The sequence below is a fragment of the Rhinichthys klamathensis genome, unplaced genomic scaffold (assembly GCF_029890125.1).
Source record: "Rhinichthys klamathensis goyatoka isolate OS25496 unplaced genomic scaffold, OSU_Roscu_1.1 h1tg000010l_1, whole genome shotgun sequence".
Lineage (NCBI taxonomy): Eukaryota > Metazoa > Chordata > Actinopteri > Cypriniformes > Leuciscidae > Rhinichthys > Rhinichthys klamathensis.
This window is the reverse complement of record NW_026606563.1, coordinates 903666-923372: the sequence shown is the minus strand read 5'-3', so window position 1 is coordinate 923372 and position 19707 is coordinate 903666. Positions and strand designations below refer to the sequence as shown.

The window sequence follows — 19707 nt, the reverse complement described above, 5'->3', positions numbered from 1 at the left end:
TAGTTGGATCTGGGATGGTGGTAGTTTCTGTTGTTAGAGATGGGATGGTGGTGGTTTTTGTAGTTGGATCTGGGATGGTGGTAGTTTCTGTTGTTAGGGATGGGATGGTGGTGGTTTTTGTAGTTGGATCTGGGATGGTGGTAGTTTCTGTTGTTAGAGATGGGATGGTGGTGGTTTTTGTAGTTGGATCTGGGATGGTGGTAGTTTCTGTTGTTAGAGATGGGATGGTGGTGGTTTTTGTAGTTGGATCTGGGATGGTGGTAGTTTCTGTTGTTAGAGATGGGATGGTGGTGGTTTTTGTAGTTGGATCTGGGATGGTGGTAGTTTCTGTTGTTAGAGATGGGATGGTGGTGGTTTTTGTAGTTGGATCTGGGATGGTGGTAGTTTCTGTTGTTTGGGATGGTGGTGGTTTTTGTAGTTGGATCTGGGATGGTGGTAGTTTCTGTTGTTAGGGATGGGATGGTGGTGGTTTTTGTAGTTGGATCTGGGATGGTGGTAGTTTCTGTTGTTAGAGATGGGATGGTGGTGGTTTTTGTAGTTGGATCTGGGATGGTGGTAGTTTCTGTTGTTAGAGATGGGATGGTGGTGGTTTTTGTAGTTGGATCTGGGATGGTGGTAGTTTCTGTTGTTTGGGATGGTGGTGGTTTTTGTAGTTGGATCTGGGATGGTGGTAGTTTCTGTTGTTAGGGATGGGATGGTGGTGGTTTTTGTAGTTGGATCTGGGATGGTGGTAGTTTCTGTTGTTAGAGATGGGATGGTGGTGGTTTTTGTAGTTGGATCTGGGATGGTGGTAGTTTCTGTTGTTAGAGATGGGATGGTGGTGGTTTTTGTAGTTGGATCTGGGATGGTGGTAGCTTCTGTTGTTAGAGATGGGATGGTGGTGGTTTTTGTAGTTGGATCTGGGATGGTGGTAGTTTCTGTTGTTAGAGATGGGATGGTGGTGGTTTTTGTAGTTGGATCTGGGATGGTGGTAGTTTCTGTTGTTAGAGATGTGATGATGGTGTTTTTTTTGTAGTTGGATCTGGGATGGTGGTAGTTTCTGTTGTTAGAGATGTGATGATGGTGTTTTTTGTAGTTGGATCTGGGATGGTGGTGGTTGCTGTTGGAAATGCTATTGTGGCATAATGAGCTAGAAGCCCATTTGTCCGCATTATAGTAAGTGACGTCATTAATCTGCGCCTGTATTTAGACCGCTCAGAGCGTGTCTTCTGTGAACTCTCGCCTGTTTGTTTCACGCTACTGTGACCGTTTCGAGCAGACAACTGTTTGTTGCGACCTTGGCTTCCTCCGGATGGCTGTTGTGCGGGTGTTTGTGCCCTCCAGGTGCGGGTATGACAGGTTTTAATTGATTGTTGTTAAAGTGTAGCAACTGGTCAACTAGCAACTCGCCTGCGTTGTTGTTTTTTTCGTTTGAGATTTGACGTGTGAATGACTTTGGTGAACCATTAAAGGGATGTCCTTTTGGGTACCTGAGCCCGCAGCTACGGTAGGTCACTATCTAACTACAGTTCATGCAGTGTCACTGCTGTTTTGTTATAGCTCGTTTTGACAATGTTTTGATACTGCTGTGCTCAAATTACATCTTCATATTCTCTGCTTACACGCACTTCCTCATTGGATGCTTTGCTCACACCTAAGACTTTGAAACATCTTGTGCTCTACAGAGTTTGTTTGGACTTTTTCTTGCTTTCTTTTGTGTTGTTTTGCAGAGAATTAATTTGTTTTTCTTTTGTTTCTTTCTTTGTATAACGGTCTTTTTGGTAAATATAATATTTGTAAGTTGATTTATTTTGTATATTGTTTATTCATTTGTAGTGTCTTGATTTGTGTATAACATTTATTCATTTATTTTGTTTTGTTGATTTTGTTAACTACTGCATTTGGTTATTTGTATTATTAGTTTTCTTTATTGGATTGGGCCTATTAGGTTCAATATTAAGGCCTGTTGGTGGATTAACTCTTTTTTGTATCCACCTGCTAGCTTGTGTAACCATTTCTCTTTTCTTTTCTTTGTGGTATGTGTGTGTGTGTGTCTTTTAGGAACTGCGGCCCTTTTTGCTTGGGGAATTGACCGTTCCTCTCCCTGTTTTGGTGGTGGTGTTTACACCGTGTGCCGTGACTGATCACTTCACTGGGGCTCTTGTACTGTGAGTGTGTAGTGCGTTTGAGGGGAACGTAATATCTTTTGCGAGGGCACCTCTAAATAGAGGCCGCAGTTTTTTCTTTCTGTGAACATTGTGTGTGTATTTGATTATCTGAGGCTTGTCGCCTTTTTGTGTCTGGGTTTTTATTATAAATTATAATAAACTTTTTTGTACTTTGCATAAATACCCGTGTCTCCATGTCTTCCTGTCTCTAGTGGGGAACCTGTGCGTGGATAATATTCTCTGGGTGAAATTCCCAGGGTGGTGTAGTCTAGATAAAAACATATAGTGTTTCTTTTTTTCCTTGTGGTTGCCACACTAGCATGGTCTTTCTTGGAGATGGGATGGTTGTAAATGTCGGAGCTGGGATTGTGCTGGTTATGGCAGGGTGATTCTCCTTGCACAAAGGAATGAAGTCAGATTTACGTAACAGCGTTGACTGGCAGTTGAGACAGTGGTAATGCAACTGTGGTCGGCAATGTACAGTAACCCACATCTGTGAATGGTATACCCTAAACAAGAACATAGAACTATAGATCATTTATTTAAAAGTGTAAATTATGTATACCCAAAATCTGAATTAGGTGTGTGATTTCCAAAAACAAATCAAAGAGACAGTTTTTTTGATTCATTGCTCAAATGGAACTGATCATAATATTCATGCTGCTTTTAATGCACATTTCAACTCCAATTGCATTTCCTGAGGGAATGTTTGAAAACTTTACCTTCATGGAGAACTGCACGTCTGAAATGGCTCTCTAAATGGGTTTTGACCTTGCTCAACTTTGTTGAGTGGAACAGAGCTGAACTACAGAACAGGCAGTGAAAGTCGTTGCAGCATGTGGTGCATCTCTCCAAATAGGGCAAGGATCTCCCTTTTTGGATTGTTATATGCATCTTGAAAAAGAGAGCCTAAATGAAGTTTTATGTAACAAAGTTCGGGAGGAGCATGTTCAGGTAATCATCCAATCAGCACAAGAAGAAGCCAGTATAAATAAAGCCTTCCCTTACCTCCTGTCTCATGACTAATTTCTCAGCATCCCACCACCACCCCTTCACCCCACATTCGGCTGGGTCCGCTCATAGATACCTATGATCTCTAAGGTCATGGGGGGAGTACTCTGGGGTCGGGCCGAATTCTGAGCTCGGAGCCCTCCCCCCGGACAGCAAGCCAAATACGCATTATAATATTACATCAGATTTCATTAACATGTAAACTCGTGAATTATTAGAATATTTTGAGATAATTTTAATGAAAATATCCTTAGTGCATTTATTCATTATCTGTCCTACAATGATCCCAACCAAATCACTTCATATTGGCCATGCAGAACATCACAGACACTAACACATGATAACCATGTATTGTGTGTGGCGTATGTCTGCAGATTAGGCCAAATTGTAACTATTGTAACTAACTATTAAAACTGCCAAACGTCTCATTCATGATTGCAAAACAATGTCAAAACGACAGGCTAATAACACATATTGTAATGTGTGGGCGAGTAGGACGAGGCCGAGGGACGTGAGAGAGCGGCGCGAGGCCGGTGGCGTGAGTGATAATGAACGACACCTGTGAAACGCACCGGTCTCGCATCTCTCACGGAGGAGCGGAGGCATAAAGGAGAAGCGACGACAGTGAAGATAGAGAGAGGAACAGGCCTGATTTTACGTTGTGATTTTATGTTCTGTTTTGTGTGCCAGCAGTCGTCCGTGAGGGGCTGCTGGCTTATACTTTCATTTTGTATTTGTTTATTTATTATTAAACTTGTTGAACGTTCGCCGGTTCCCGCCTCCTTCTTCCCATAACAACTGAACCCCGTTACATAGTGCAACCAGGCAGTTTAATTATGAAAGGTATTTTATACTTAACTAATATGGTAAAACAATGAGTAAGCAAGTTTTCACACTAATACAGTAAGCTACAGGTAAATCTTACACAGCTCACATCAACATGCTTTTGTCATCTTTTTAAGTTTAATTAATGTGCTGGCTAGATTTACTTATTATAAAACTCAACAAGGATTTATTAAATCATGGCCACGAGTTAAGAACGTCGTAGTAATTAATAAAACTAGAACACAAATTCTAAATTCGTTGGAATTAGTTATTAATTCATAGTTAGCAGCTCTCACATTGGCTATGTAAACTTTGCGTCGTTTAATTAAATGTTATAAAATAAAACTTAAATGAATATCGGTACTCACAGTCTGATTGGTGTCCATGTCATCCATCTTAAGTTAATGTTTTTGGTGATCCATTTCAGTAGGTGGTGCTGACACAAAAAACTAGGGTCCTAGAACCAGGGGTCCTGAAACTGCAGCCTCCGGTTGTGCAGGAATACCCTTCTCATTTAATAAGCATTCCGTGGAAAAGCTAAGCGATCTGATCCAAGGCTGTTTGTCCGACATTATATTTTGGAAAAAATTGCTTAACGATTGGAACGGTATTTCTTTCTTTTACAACGATGATTTTAAAATCATCGCTTAAAGGGTCACTCCACCCATTTCAACATTAATCTTTATTGAAAGTGGGTTATATATGTAGTCGAAATGTAAAAGAAATTTTGAATTTGGTGCCCTCTTGACCGAGAAAAGACAGAAAATAACTTTAGGGCGCATTTGTATGTAAGACAACAACTCCCACAATGCACCACATTGCACAGCTCCGCAAGCCACTCCCACTAATCCAGAACAGCGCAAACAGAGAAATCACTCTTCCGTTCCGTCTACAAGACTTGCTGCCAAAAGAGTTTGAAATTCATTTCACACAAAATGTCTAGTTAGTTGGCTGTGGCGGACAGGACGAGGGACGTGAGAGGACGGCGCGAGTGATAATGAATGACACCTGTGAGACGCAGCGGTCTCATATCTCTCACGGAGGAGCGGAAGCACAAAAGGAACAGGCCTGATTTTATGTTTTGTTTCTGTTGTGTGTGGCCAGCTGGCTTATACTTTTGTTTTGTATTTGTTTATTTTACTATTAAAACATTTAAATGTTCGCCGGTTCCAGCCTCCTCCTTCCCACGACAACGAACCCCGTTACATTGGCAAACTCATTAGTGAATTACTCCTCGTTTGTATTTCTTTCTATATGGTGAATTATTGCATGATACCTGGATGTTCAGTCAGAACATATGCGGTGCGACACTAGGATGGTTCACATCACAGCACAAACGTCCGTGTGCTCGTCTGATTCAGAGATTTCGTCCAGGAGAAATTGCTATCGTTGAAATTCTCTGCAGCAGACGGACTCTATCTGTGTCCATAGCGCACAGCGAGAGCACAGGCACCAGCAGTCCGCCCAGCCCGGGCTCCTCGTCCGCCTCCTGTTCCTCCTTCAGCCTCAGCTGCTCTTCACTATACTGCGGCTCGTAAAGATAGCCACGAACAGCGGATTCGAGCAGCAGAATTTCAAAATCCTCTACTTCCATATCATGTTTAGTTTCTTCCGTCATTGTCGTAACTTCCTATCTCCACAGCGCTTGTTAGCTTAGCTTATAAACAAGATGGCTGATATTGATTTCAGTATCTACAAGTGAAGTCCCACCCACTGATCTGTGATAGCTCTGTTAGCGCATTAGGTCCAACCCCCTATGGGCGGGTTTGAACTAGTGCTTGTAGTCTTTACAGAAATCCCCCCCTCTTCCACTTCCTCCTACAATGACGTAAAATGACAATTTTTGCGTCATTGTAGGAGGAAGTGAAAAAGGTAAATAGCGGATTTCTCTTGTCTCAGGGGAAAATGAGAGAGTGTTTCACGACCATTCAATAGTATGACTGGGTTTCTAACAATGGAAAGCTTAATGCAAATGAGTGGAGTGTTCCTTTAAACTTCAATTATTCACCGACGCGGCCGCTTCTATCGGCTTCGGGGGGTTCTTCCAAGGGCAATGGTTCGCAGAAAAAATGGCCTATTGACTTTCCTAAAACAGCGTCCGATTCCGTCTCATCCGCGCTCTACGAGATATATCCTTTAGCCGTTGCCAGCGTCATCTGGGGCCCCGAGTGGTCACGTAAACGGATAATGATGTTCTGCGATAACAAAGCCACAGTTGCCATTATTAACCCTCTGGGAACCAAGAACGCGCCGGCGCGTTTTGCTGTTTTTTTTTTCACATAGCAGCAACATAGACTTAAAATACTCTGTCATTTATGGTCATATAAATAAAATCAATACATGATTATAAACTATAGAGGGTCTTCTTTTTTTGTGTACACTCACATTAACATCAAAACCTTGTTTTTTTTTTTAAATAAATAAAATAAACAGGGTGCGCTTTCAGCTCACTCTGTCTCCGCAAAAATCTTTCTGAAACATGTCTGGAAAATGAACGGAAACTCCGCTAATACTTATCACACAAACATGAAACATACGTCTAAAGAACGCTTTAAATTTCTACTTTTAAATAAAACAATTCACATTTAAAACAAATATTCTCCTGCAATGTAATCTGTCTGAAACTAAAGAGAAGTACAGTTTCTCCTGTCTCAGCTCATTATCGTTAATTTGTTTACACCCACTCGCAGAGCGCGCTATTCATAAGATAATGTGTTGAGGCCATATGCTATAGATAAACGCCCCCAGGCAAATGCTGTAAACTCTATAAACACACTATATTTTAGTCAGATTAAGATTCGTCTTGCACGGCTATGAGGAATAATCCTGGGACATTTACCACAGAAGGGCTGGTTTATTTTCACTTCGAGGAGGAGCAACAGATTCAGCTGAGAAGTGTAAGTGTTTTATGGTTGTGCTTTGTTCTAATCGCGATATAGAATAACGTTAGTGTCTGTAAACGGACAAATAGCATACTGTTTAAATGTGAATCATGTTTCTCTCTCTGTGTGTGTGTGTGTGTGTGTATGAATGAACGCACAGATACGCACTGTTACAGACGAAATAAAAGACAAAATTTCGTTGACTAGTTTTGGATAAAGTTTTTCAAATCAAATAAGCATCAAATAAGCTTCCAATAAGCTTCAAAATAAAGACATCAGCTTTTGTTAGGAGTTTCTGGGGATAGAAGTGTCCAGACGTATGCACCCTGTATTTTAAAGAAGAACATTTAATTATTTGCGATACATTATTCATTCACAAAGAATTCAGGGACATTATTCATGTCCCTAAAGGTTGGAGTTTTCCTCATTTTTTTAATTAAGGCATTAAGATTTTTTATTCCTCTTTTTAATCAACTTTAGCATGGGTGTGTTCACTTCTAATTCTAAGCAGTGTGTGTGTGTGTGTGTGTGTGTGTGTGTATATATATATATATATATAATTAAAAAGCAATTTTAACCAGAAAAATCTACAATGCATGCCCAAAGTCGTGCAGCCATATAGTTTCTCTTGATATCAGCATGTTCACAGGTGTTTATTTATTTTTTTACAGGGACAAAATGCCACTGATAAGTCCTGCTGAGTTCAACATTCACAGGAGACTGTAATGAAAAATCAAACACCTTGGAAATGACAGGTATGTACTATGTTTCAGGAATGGGACAATGCTGTGTGACTGTGCAAGCCTCTGTCTTTAGATCAGTGTGTTTACTAATGTGCTTTTTTGTCCTTTGTTGTGTATCTTTGGATTATGTTGTGTTGTAAATAAATCCAAACAATCTAAAAGCCATTATTTTTTAAATCTCCTCATTCTTTGTGCAAGGCTCCTCGTAATGATATGGCCTGATAGCACCTAATAGGGCCATTATGGGAGGGTCTTTGTCTTTCTCAGGTGTGGAATGCCATACATATTAATGAGAGATCACGCCTCCTCGCATAAAGCTTTCTCAAACAAAACACGTCATACACATTCTAAAATACTTTATTGACTTATCTGAATGAGTAGTCAGGATGATTCTCACATAGTTTTGGAGCAAATATTCTAGACTATGTGATACAATTTTCAAAAGTCTTGTGAAGAAATAATCAATATGTGTTTTGTGGCCTTATTTCAGAAACTTTTAGTTTTTCAATAACCATGCATAAATAATATTCTCTCAAAAATACAAACATGTACATACATGTTGCTCACATATTATGGTAGCCCCGTTTGTGCTATATAGAGTGAATTTACACCTTTGCCATTAACATGTTTATAAATAACTGAAAAAAGCACAAATGTCAGTGCATGTCAAAACATCCCAAGGGCCCCAAAAACCCCTTGGTCCCCAGAGGGTTAATATGGTCTAAACCATGTGTAGCCTTTACAATTTTCCACTGGCCCCTCAACTTTCTCTTTAGTTGAACAAACACACAGAAGTCAAAGTATTTAATGTGATTTGTCTTTATTCAGAGTGAATCTGCCTGTTAGGGGTGAAAACACACAAATAAATGTTGTGGAAAGTGATCAAAAAGGTAATGTTTTTTTTTTCTTTTCCTTTTTTAAAAATGGTAGTTCTACTTGCATTTTTCTGTAGCTGTTGAATTTTCAGCTCCAACTTCCTCATCTTCAGTTTTTTATACTGGATGTCGATATCAATCGCTTCCATTTGTTTAAGGAGGTAGCATTTATACACTCCTTTTATGTTTTCTGGGTTCTGTAGCAACATAGATTTAAGTTATTTCATTGAATACTCTTGTCACATTGTTTTCATTTCTTAATACTCACTTTGTCACATGTGGTCCCAGACTGAGGACGCTCTAGAACAGTGTCAGCATCCTGAAAACACATTATGATCATTTTATCACACAAGTACACTTTTTAATATTCAATACAGTATAGCATGGAACCTGTGAGTACCTCAGGCCTCCTTGAACATTCAGACACAGTCTCCTCATCCTCCTCAACTGATGGGCCTTCTCCCTGTGACCACTGATTAAACTCAGTTAAACTCATTAGCTTACATGACTGATTTAAAAGGTCTCATACTCACAGGCAACATGATGTCTGGTGGATCCATAAAGCATACAGAATCTTGATAGATTTGTTTTTTTTTTTTTTTTTTTACCAAAATGCACCATTTCAGTAGCACAAGTACCTCTACGTGACATTACTGCTATGATGTACTTAGCCTTACAATACCCAAGGAAGGAGGAAATCAGTTAGTCAGGAAGGAATAATGACAATAAAACACACACACACCTTTTATATACTCACTCCTTATACTACGTGATATCATTTTAGATGATGTCCCCCCCTCTATTCCCTCAAGGACAGGCCTCCCTTTATTAATTTCCAAAGCCAGCTCCTCTGCAGGAGTGAAGCTGGCTGGTGGTGGCCCTCCCCCAGTGCCAGCAACCTCAGTCTTCTTTTTGGTCGCTGCAATTAAATAAAAAAAAATAAAAAAAAACCCTGAATAGTTGTAACTTCAAGCTGGCATTGATTACATATGTACATACCATTAGATTTACTTACCATTCTGAACTATATTTTTATATTTTATTTTCACCTGCTGCCAGGTTCTTTTTCCTTCACTTAAGTTGCTGCTGCGTGAAAGCAATTAACATTACTGTTATTCACACACAAACTTTGCAATGTATTGTGACACACATTCAATGTTGATAAAGTATTTTAAATAGTTTACACCGCTACTTACGCATTGAGACGATCAGCAATTTCCAGCCAACCTTTCTCTCTTGCTTTATTTATTGCCACTGTATTGCCTTTTTTGGTGATGACATCTTTAAATTCTTCATATGTTTCCAATAGCAAACGCTGTTCCGTTGCCGTGAACATCGCTGCTCTATCTTTTCCTTTTGTTGCCATGGTAGCCCACAGTAAATCGATTGACCCATGCTCGACTTTTCAGGACTTTTAAACAATGGCGTGCACGCGCAATTATCTAGACCAGGGGTGTCAAACTGAAATACACAGTGGGCCAAGATAAAAAAATTGCAATAAGTCAAGGGCCGGACAGGTTAAACGTTTATTGAAAACTTATTGAAACAACGTATTATTTTTATGAACCTGAAACCAACAAAGCCTATATATTATTGCCTATAAAACAACATTAATTAGGAAATCAAATTAATAAAATTAATAAATAAAATCAGTTTCACTAATTTCTTATGGTTATTTACAAAAGTTATTTACTTCAAAGGAAAATCAAATGTGTCCAGATGCTTGTATTTGTCGTGGTGCTTCATTTCATAGTGTCTTCTTATGTTGTATTCTTTCATTACAGACACGCCGTCTCCGCACAGGAGACACACAGCTTTTCCCTTTACATCCGCGAACACTGTGACTCCCACCTGTCCTGAAAACCCCTGTTTTCAAAGTCCACCTTTCGTTTAGCCATTTTTTTGGGAGAGAGTTAGTTGATTATTGTGGTACGCTTTCGCGGTAATGTTTCCATGGTGACGCGTCATTGCTTGCCACGTGACACAGCGCAACCACACAGCGCTGAATATATAGATCAGTGCGCTGAATGAATGACGATCTGCTTATGTAATTTTTCCTTTTTTATTCAAAATAAATGATTCATCCTCTCTCTATGTGCTCAGCTCCCACGTAATTCGAACCGATATGCCGGCGGGCCAGCTCTAAAAATAAATACATTTTGTCATGCGGGCCAAAGATAATTAATTTGCGGGCCGGTTGTGGCCCGCAGGCCTTGAGTTTGACACATATGATCTAGACTATTTAAACCTGACTCAAATTAGTAAGATCACATGATCCTCAACTTACTGTTATGGAACCAATTTAAGCGCGGATGTTTAGCTCGGCTCATTCAAGTCAGGTTTTGGACTTTAATCCCCGCTTTTCTAAGCGGCTTTTATGGAACAGCCCCCAGAGCGCTAAGAAAATAAGCTGCATAAACTCAGCGAAATTGTTTTGTAGGTTGAAAAGTGGGTATGAGTTGAAAAAAAGAGCATATGCATAGGAAAGAGGTGCAGAAGATTTTTTTTATTTTCATTTCCTGTTGATTTTGGGAACGAAAGAACATTCATTGAATCTCGGTGAGTGCTCATTTATGAATCATGAATCATATGTGGAGACTTGATTCATGTTTTATGTTTGTTTAATGTTTCAATTTTAGTTTTGTACTATACTTAAGTGGTATACTAGTGATTTCACTGAACTGTGTGTGATTACGGAGGAATAATGCATTTTTTTGTTACACTTGTGCAATGGCAAGATGCTAATTGCTATATTACAAAAATGCACGTTAATATTGCGATTAACTGCTGATGTGTTCTAAAAAAACAACCTGTTTTGTAATTTTTTGTTCACAATTATCTGGAAGGTATTATATTGACCCATTTTGACTTATTAATGAGTCAATTGTGTTGATTAATATGTGATTAATGTATGTGTTCATGTTCACTTATTGTTATGTGGATTCAGGAACTGTTTATTGTAAATCTAAATTTGTGCATTTGGTTAATGTTCCTGATAGACTATTTGAGTGAAATTTATGTGCCTGTTTCTATGTAGGCCAGGTTTTTGGGTTTCCTTGAATTCTCTCTTCCGGATGGAAGATGGCGAGCCACCCAGCTTGATTTTGGTGATCTTGAGGTGATCTTCATTTGTGCAGTGTGATCCTTGCCGTCCAGCAATGTGGTAGGATTGTACATAAACTTACAACCCATGGATTTCATCTGCCAGAAAAATTTCCTTGAAACTGATCTGAGCTCAATGTCACACCCGGCTTTGCCGTGCTGGGTGTGCTCACTCCACCAATTATAGAATAATGTTTGGGCCGTTTCTTTCCCCCCAGTCTGAAGGGGGAGCTGTTTGTTTTCGTTCCATCTGACAGCAGCTGATGGGCGGGACTGTTTAAAAACCTCTCCTGCCAGTTGTTTGATCTGCTCTAGGCTGTGCGTCTCGGCATAGCTCTGGCGGCAGCACCATCCTACTCCTCTTTGTTTGTTTGCTTTACACATAGTCTACATTTAACTGATTTGCACTACACTTTGGATTAGTTTTCTTTTGTTTCTCATTTACTGACTTTATATATTTATTGATTTAAATGATGATTTCATCGTATAATTTAATGTTTAAATAAACTGTTTTTGATTTAACTGAACAAACGGTGTGGTCTCCCCTATGTCATTGCTACTGTGAGCCAGGCAGTCGTGACATCAGCAACGTGAATTTGAGTGGACAGAACTGGTGATCCTTGATGACTTATTAAGTCATGCACGTACACTGATAACACACCCACACACTTGTTTATTGTAATTGTTTATTTCAATTGTTGTTAAATTAATACAAGTTGTAATTCTGAATGCAAATCTTTGTTGTCATGATTTCAACTTTCTTAAGGTGAATTATTTTTTATTTGGGGTAACTGTATTTTCATTCAAACTAAACTTTTGAAAGATTTTTTATTTTTTTATTCAAATACCCAGCAAGCCATTTTACGTCTAATAGCCGTCAAAACACAGCCCAGACGTCTAGGCTATAACATAGCTAATTTTGGGCTGTCAGTGAAAATCTAATAGACGTCTAACCACAGCCCAAGAATAGACTAGTCATCAATTAGACGGCTATTGAAGAACCACATGTAATAGACAACAAAATGAGGCTAAAGGATTCTTTTACCTCAAATATAACAGATTCTCATAAATGACAATTCATCCAAACAAACTAAATATAAAGGTTTTATTTAGAAAAATAACATTAACAACTTAGACAACTTACAAAAAGATCCAAACATAAAAATGAGCAAATAAAATATTACAAATACAATATAAAGATAAAAAATATGGAAAACAACAACTTAAGATAATAGAAATATAAAAGAATTACCAAATAAAAAGTAAAATAAAATAACCTGTTATTCTATAAAACAACAATTAATTGTTGCCTTTATTCCCATAACCCCAAACCCCATACCCCCCCCCCCCCCCTCCCCCTTCTGCAATGGACCACCCCCCTTCACGTTGAATTTTGACATGAGGGAATTTTTGAAAACACTAAAATATAATACAAATTAAGTTGAGGTTTTTTCCTCCACAACACATTCCAATGTCAGTACTTGGCAGGTAGTATTACAGTATATGCTTCAGTTTACATGATTTCCATTACACGAGAGTAGATGTTAAAACTTCATGCTGATTTGTACTCGGCTTTCGCCAAGATAAGCAAAACTAAGACGTAGCTTTACAGTAAACTATCCTTCTCCATCCATTTACGCTTCTTTCCGTACAGTGGTGTGACTCCTCTTCTGTCCGGCGTTAATGGCTGCAGTGTACTTGGCGCGTCAGCACACGCGACGGCTGCAACTACAGGACCAGCACGACAACCGTCTGGATTGAGCCAACCCGTTTGACTAAGGCTGTCGAGCCCCACTGGTGCGTTAAAGCAGTTTCAGTGGCAACGGTTCCGTATGGCATACCACCTACCGCAAAACACAATATCTGCCCAACCACCCGTCATTCACGCAATATCCACAGGAACGTATACAAATAAACCAACAGACTCTTCAAGTTTTCAAGAATTCTACGAAACCGTAGCGTGGCGGCCTGTACACAGCCAGCAAGAATCTTTCCGTCTCAACCACAGCCAGTTGCTGCTACTTTCTGCTGCTTCAGATAAGTTCTTTACTGTGCGACGCAACTCTTGGCCACTGAATCCGACGTCTCTGAGGAACCGGGTTGTAGAGTGTGCCACAAAACCTCGACAACCCACTTCCACTGGATAAACCTGGACTCTCCATCCTCGCTGTTCTGCTTCAATGGCCAGATGAGCATACCGCAGTTTCTTCCTCTCATATGCCTCATCTACCGCATCCTCCCATGGCACTGTTAACTCTATCAGTTGAACAATGCGTGCTGATCCAGACCACAAAACAATATCTGGTAGGTTAGTGGTGGCAATCTCAGGTGGAAAAATAAGCCGTTGATCAAGATCAGCCAGCATCTTCCAGTCCCTAGCAGCTTCCAGTTGTCCTGGGCGAGAATTGGTGTTAACACCTTTTCTTGGTGGTTGCTCGCCTGGGCGGAGGAATATTGTCTTCTGTGTGTAAAGTTTTCCTAGAACAGGCGGCAACTTATTGGTCATACTACGCTTGCCTTCCAATGCTAAAGCCAAAAATCGCAGTACTTTGTCATGGCGCCAAGTAAACCGACCTTGGCTAAGAGCCACCATACATCCTGTCAAAATGTGCCTTAATGTGGCAGGTGATGAACACAAAGGACAAGAGGGATCCTCTCCTACCCAGAGGTTTAGGTTCTGCGCTGATGGGAGAACATCATATGTTGACCTAATAAGGAAACTGATCCTACTCTCTTCCATTGACCAAAGGTCTTGCCAGCCCATCTTGCGTTGTTCCACACCCTCCAATCTCATCCACTCTCCCTGCTTGGCCTGGGAAATGGCCTTTATACACCTCATCCTCTCCTCCTGCTTTCGCACCTCGTTGACTACCAGCTTCCTCCTTTGAGCTGGGCCTGCCTTGTGCCATTTAGGAGGAGCTAAACTGAGCCTACTACACTACTACAGATTTCTTTGCTGACCACTTTCTACCAGTTTTTAACACAGGGGCTGCCTCCCTTACACATTTGTCGCGTGACTCTACTAAGGTCATTTCCAGTCTGACCTTGGCACACTTAAACTCATCGGTTAAAGCAGAGACTGGCAGCTGCAATATTCCTTTACTATAAAGTCCCACTCTGCTGAGGCAGCGTGGAACTCCCAACCATTTCCTGATGTATGAACTTATCAACGCTTCCAGCTTATCCACTGTTGTCAAAGAAACGTCGTACACGGTCAGTGGCCACAGCAACCTCGGCAGTAGACCAAACTGAAAGCACCAGAGTTTTAGTTTGCCAGGTAGAGCACAGCTGTTTATGCTCTTCAACCCTTCCACTGCTTGTCGTCTAACTTCTCCCACTCGAACTGTGTCCTTTAGATCCCCATCGTACCATCTCCCAAGACTCTTCACTGGCTTCTCAGAAACTGTAGGTATTGCCTCACCATTAATGAAGAATGTTTTATCTACTACCTTTCCTTTAACTATCGAGATGCTCCTTGATTTAGAGGGCTTAAATTGCATTCGTGCCCATTCAATATCATCTGTTAACTTCCCCAATAACCGATTAGTGCAGGCTACTGTTGTAGTCATGGTTGTCATGTCATCCATGTATGCTCTGATTGGTGGTAGTCGCATCCCAGAAGCCAAGCGCTCTCCTCCTACTACCCATCTTGATGCCCTAATGATTACTTCCATTGCCATGGTAAAAGCCAGTGGAGAAATGGTGCATCCTGCCATTATTCCAACCTCTAGGCATTGCTATGCAGTGCTGAATTTTGGAGTTGAGAAACTGAATTGCAAATCTCCAAAATAGGCTTTCACTAAATTTGTTATTGACATTGGTACTCTGAAAAAAATCTAATGCTGCCCAAAGAAGCTCATGTGGCACTGAACCATATGCATTAGCCAAATCCAGGAATGTCACATGGAGCTCCTTCCTCTCCTTTTTAGCTGACTGAATTCGTTGCCAGATAACATTGATGTGTTCTAAGCATCCTGAGAACCCTGGAATGCCCGCTTTTTGAACTGAGGTGTCAATGAAGCAATTCTTTAATAGGTAGGTGGACAATCTCTGGGCAATAATGCTGAAGAAAATCATACCTTCAACGTTTAATAGTGAAATAGGACGAAACTGACTGATGCTTGTAGCATCTTTTTCTTTAGGTATAAAGACTCCACCTGCTCTGCGCCATGCTCTAGGTACAACCTGTTTTTCCCATGCCACTTTTATCAATTTCCACAGAATTCGCAGAACTCCTGAAGCACTCTTGTACACTTTGTACGGAACTCCATTAGGCACTGGAGATGATGAAGCCCTTGCCTTTCTCACAGCCTGCTCTACCTCTTTCCACTTAGGTGCACAGACCTCCATTTGGTATTCTGGTGGGTTGATAGGTGGTATGTCTGATGGAATTGACATAGGCTCATGCCTTTTTGCATCTGTATGCGTGTCCTCCAAATATCTCTCTAGCTCAATCCTAGATGTTTTTAAAATGCCATTCTTCTCACTGGTGAATAACTTCTTTACGAATTTGAATGGGTCTTTATAGAAATTAGCCCTCGCACGTTCCTTCTTTTTGTAGCGTTTCCGTAGGCGCTCAGCTCTGCGTAATGTTGCCAGCTTATCTTTTATGGCCCTTTGTAAGAGATTGAGTCCCTCCTTCTGACTTTGTTCTGCTCTTTTCCATTGCTCCCTCAGCTGTCTCCTTTCTCTAACTAACCCTTCAATTTTCTGCTGCCGTCTAGACATTCCAGGAGTAGTTTGTACTTTTTCCTTCCTTTTTTCTCCAGCCACAGACACAAACTTGGAGTTCAATGACTTTACTAACTACAAGTATTTAACAACCTTAAAGGTTGATGCCCATTGACCTGCAAGTTTTCCATCACTAACCCTATAAAACTCTATTTCAGCAGATTTAATTAATTATTTTAATACTGCTGGATACGTTTTATAATTGTTTATTTTAAATCTTTTTTTTTTTTTAAGTATTGCCATTTTAAATCAGTTTTGTTTAACGTTTTATTGAAAAAAATCAATCTGGAGTGTTTCAAACTCAATCTTAATGTACAATGACAAAGATAATGTATTTTTTTTTGGCTCATAGTCTTTTAGTATGCAACAAGCCATTGTTCAGTCATAGATTCAATATTATAGTTCAAATATATTATAAACTTGTCAAAGATGAGCGTTTTAGTGAGGAAAATTTGCTTTGGAGTGTTTTTTGTTTTGTTTTTTACCATTGCTGCCCGTGTATTGTCACTTTCCAACTGCCTTTCTAGGTTTTGGAACTCCTCCTCAGTGGCCAAGGTAGACAGGTGGAACACAGTGTCTGGTTCCACATTTTTACCAATTCTTCTCAGTTCTTCTTTTATTTCTATAAGCTGTGTCAACACTTTTTTTGGAATCCTAAATGCAACAAAGGCGTTAATTTCAAATACCATACCATACAAAATAGCATCACAATACTGAGGTATGACGACTCCAATACATCCATAACAAAACATTTGCATGAGAATTTGAAGAACTCCTCATATATAGGGGACAACAAGGAGAAGAATTGTGGCCAGCTATCAACCAGAAGGTAAAGGATAAAGTAGAGAATCTTTATTTACTCACACGGTCGTGATTCAGGAAAATCGAGAAAAATATTCTAGTAACAATCCATTGATACTTACTTTTGTCTGTCATTGACAACTTGTCTTGCTTGTCTGTAAAAAAAGGAAGCAAACACATGTAATCGATATGCAATTTAAAAAAAAAACATGATCCTCCTAATTAATTGGTAGAAAGTAGTTACGCTGGCCCCTACATCTTCAAACATTGACACATTAAAAGTAATATGTTAATTAGGTTATTTTAACTGATGCTCCTTGTCTGAGCTTGACGGGCATAAACTCAGCTCATAAGTATGTCCATGCTACCTTGGGGATTTCTGCCTTGAGGAGTCCTGGGAGTCCTGGCTGATTGGCACTCAGTCCTGGTAACTGTAATGAAGTATCGGTATATTATTATTTGAAATATTTACATCAGTATTTGACAACTCTGGCAAAACATGTCCATACTAACCTTGGGGATTTCTGCCTTGATGAGTCCTGGCTGATTGGCGCTCAGTCCTGGTAACTGTAATGAAGTATCGGTATATTATTATTTGGAATATTCACATCTGTATCTGACAACTTTGGCAAAACATGTCCATACTAACCTTGGGGATTTCTGCCTTGATGAGTCCTGGGAGTTCTGGCTGATTGGCGCTCAGTCCTGGTAACTGTAATGAAGTATCGGTATATTATTATTTGAAATATTTACATCAGTATTTGACAACTTTGGCAAAACATGTCCATACTAACCTTGGGGATTTCTGCCTTGATGAGTCCTGGCTGATTGGCGCTCAGTCCTGGTAACTGTAATGAAGTATCGATATATTATTATTTGGAATATTCACATCTGTATCTGACAACTCTGGCAAAACATGTCCATGCTAACCTTGGGGATTTCTGCCTTGAGGAGTCCTGGCTGATTGGCGCTCAGTCCTGGTAACTGTAATGAAGTATCGGTATATTATTATTTGGAATATTCACATCTGTATCTGACAACTTTGGCTAAACATGTCCATACTAACCTTGGGGATTTCTGCCTTGATGAGTCCTGGCTGATTGGCGCTCAGTCCTGGTAACTGTAATGAAGTATCGGTATATTATTATTTGGAATATTCACATCTGTATCTGACAACTCTGGCAAAACATGTCCATACTAACTTTGGGGATTTCTGCCTTGAGGAGTCCTGGGAGTCCTGGCTGATTGGTGCTCAGTCCTGGAAGCTGTAATGACATTTAAAAAAATATTACTAGTGTACTATTGCTTTGTCCTGAGTTATCGGTTTTGTTTTTTCCATTACCTGGGGTTGAGGTGTGTTTTGGTAATTCTAAAAAACGACCCCTGAATGCCTGCTTTGTCCCTGATTAAAGCATATTTGGATTAGAAATACATAAAGATCAGTAACGTCTGTCATCGTATTGCATTCACCTAAGAAAAAATAAATCGGCTCTGTTTTTGTGAATTAAAGAGTAGAGAAGTTATTAATTCAGAAATACAGGTCTATTTTTTTTAATTAATTAATTCTCGTTAATTTCTCAAGTGAATGCAATTTATCTCTGCAGGATTTTTAGAGTCAACAAATAACAATAATCAAATCACATCTTACTTTTGGGCGTATCAATTCTTGAGGAGTCCAGAGACCGTGGAGTGTCTTTATAGTCATGGAAAGCAACATGTATTAAAATTTAAAACAGCAATGAATGAAATACCAGTATGCAACTTAGGGCTATTCTGAAGGTGTCTGATGTCTTGAACTGGTATTCAGTTATCTTGTTTGTACACTACAATCATAACTACTTATACTTCCTTGAAATTATTCAAGTATCATGATTAAATTGGAATATTGTTTTTACTTTGTTCAAGAATTGGAGAGAGGAGTTGTGGTGTTTGAGAACCTATAAAAAAAAAAAAAGTTATTCAAATAAATGGCCTCATAGTGTTGTTGTACACCTAACAGAGAACATTTGACTTCATATACAGTGCTCTGTCACCTTCCATTAATTTCTCCATTCATCCAATAGAGTGTAAAATATCTCCACGGTTAATTTAAAAACAAAATTGCTAATAATTTTTTTTAGTACATGCAGGGCCGGCGCTCCGCACACGCACATCACGCACTGCGCGTAGGGCACCAAGTGCTTGGGGGGGGGCACCAAAAAATCTGGGTCGTGAAAAATCATCACAATAGGCTACTAGTATAAATAACAAATAAAATATGTCTAAAGCATGTTAATAAACAAAAGCAATACAAAAGTAATATAGGCCTAGACCAAATTAGTCGAGAAAAAGGTGAATCACCTGTGCCAGTCTCCCTCTGGTGCCCCCCCTTCCCCACCTCCCAGTGGTCTGTTCGATTATGCCTCAATCAATGTCAAATTTGTCAGACACCGACCTCAGACATGGCCTCGAAAAGGCACCAAGAGTCGGGGCGGAAAAAAGAAAAGAGACAGCGGGATGATACTGTGTTTTAAATAAAAATGTTAGTTTTGTAGCGCGGGCGCCCTTGCGTCGTGTATGCCAGGGGGGCGTCGCTAGTAGTGCAAATGAT

The 19707-nt window shown here is 39.8% G+C and overlaps 1 long non-coding RNA gene across 1 annotated transcript; it reads right to left on the bottom strand.

The window, feature by feature from the left end:
• Positions 1–8889: 8889 nt before the first annotated feature.
• LOC130094926 (uncharacterized) lies at positions 8890–9925 on the bottom strand. The gene is made up of 3 exons (XR_008808026.1): positions 9499–9925; positions 9226–9402; positions 8890–9057 (listed from the first exon to the last, which is right to left on the bottom strand). It is a non-coding gene; the product is annotated as an uncharacterized LOC130094926 (long non-coding RNA).
• Between the last annotated feature and the right edge of the window lie 9782 nt (positions 9926–19707).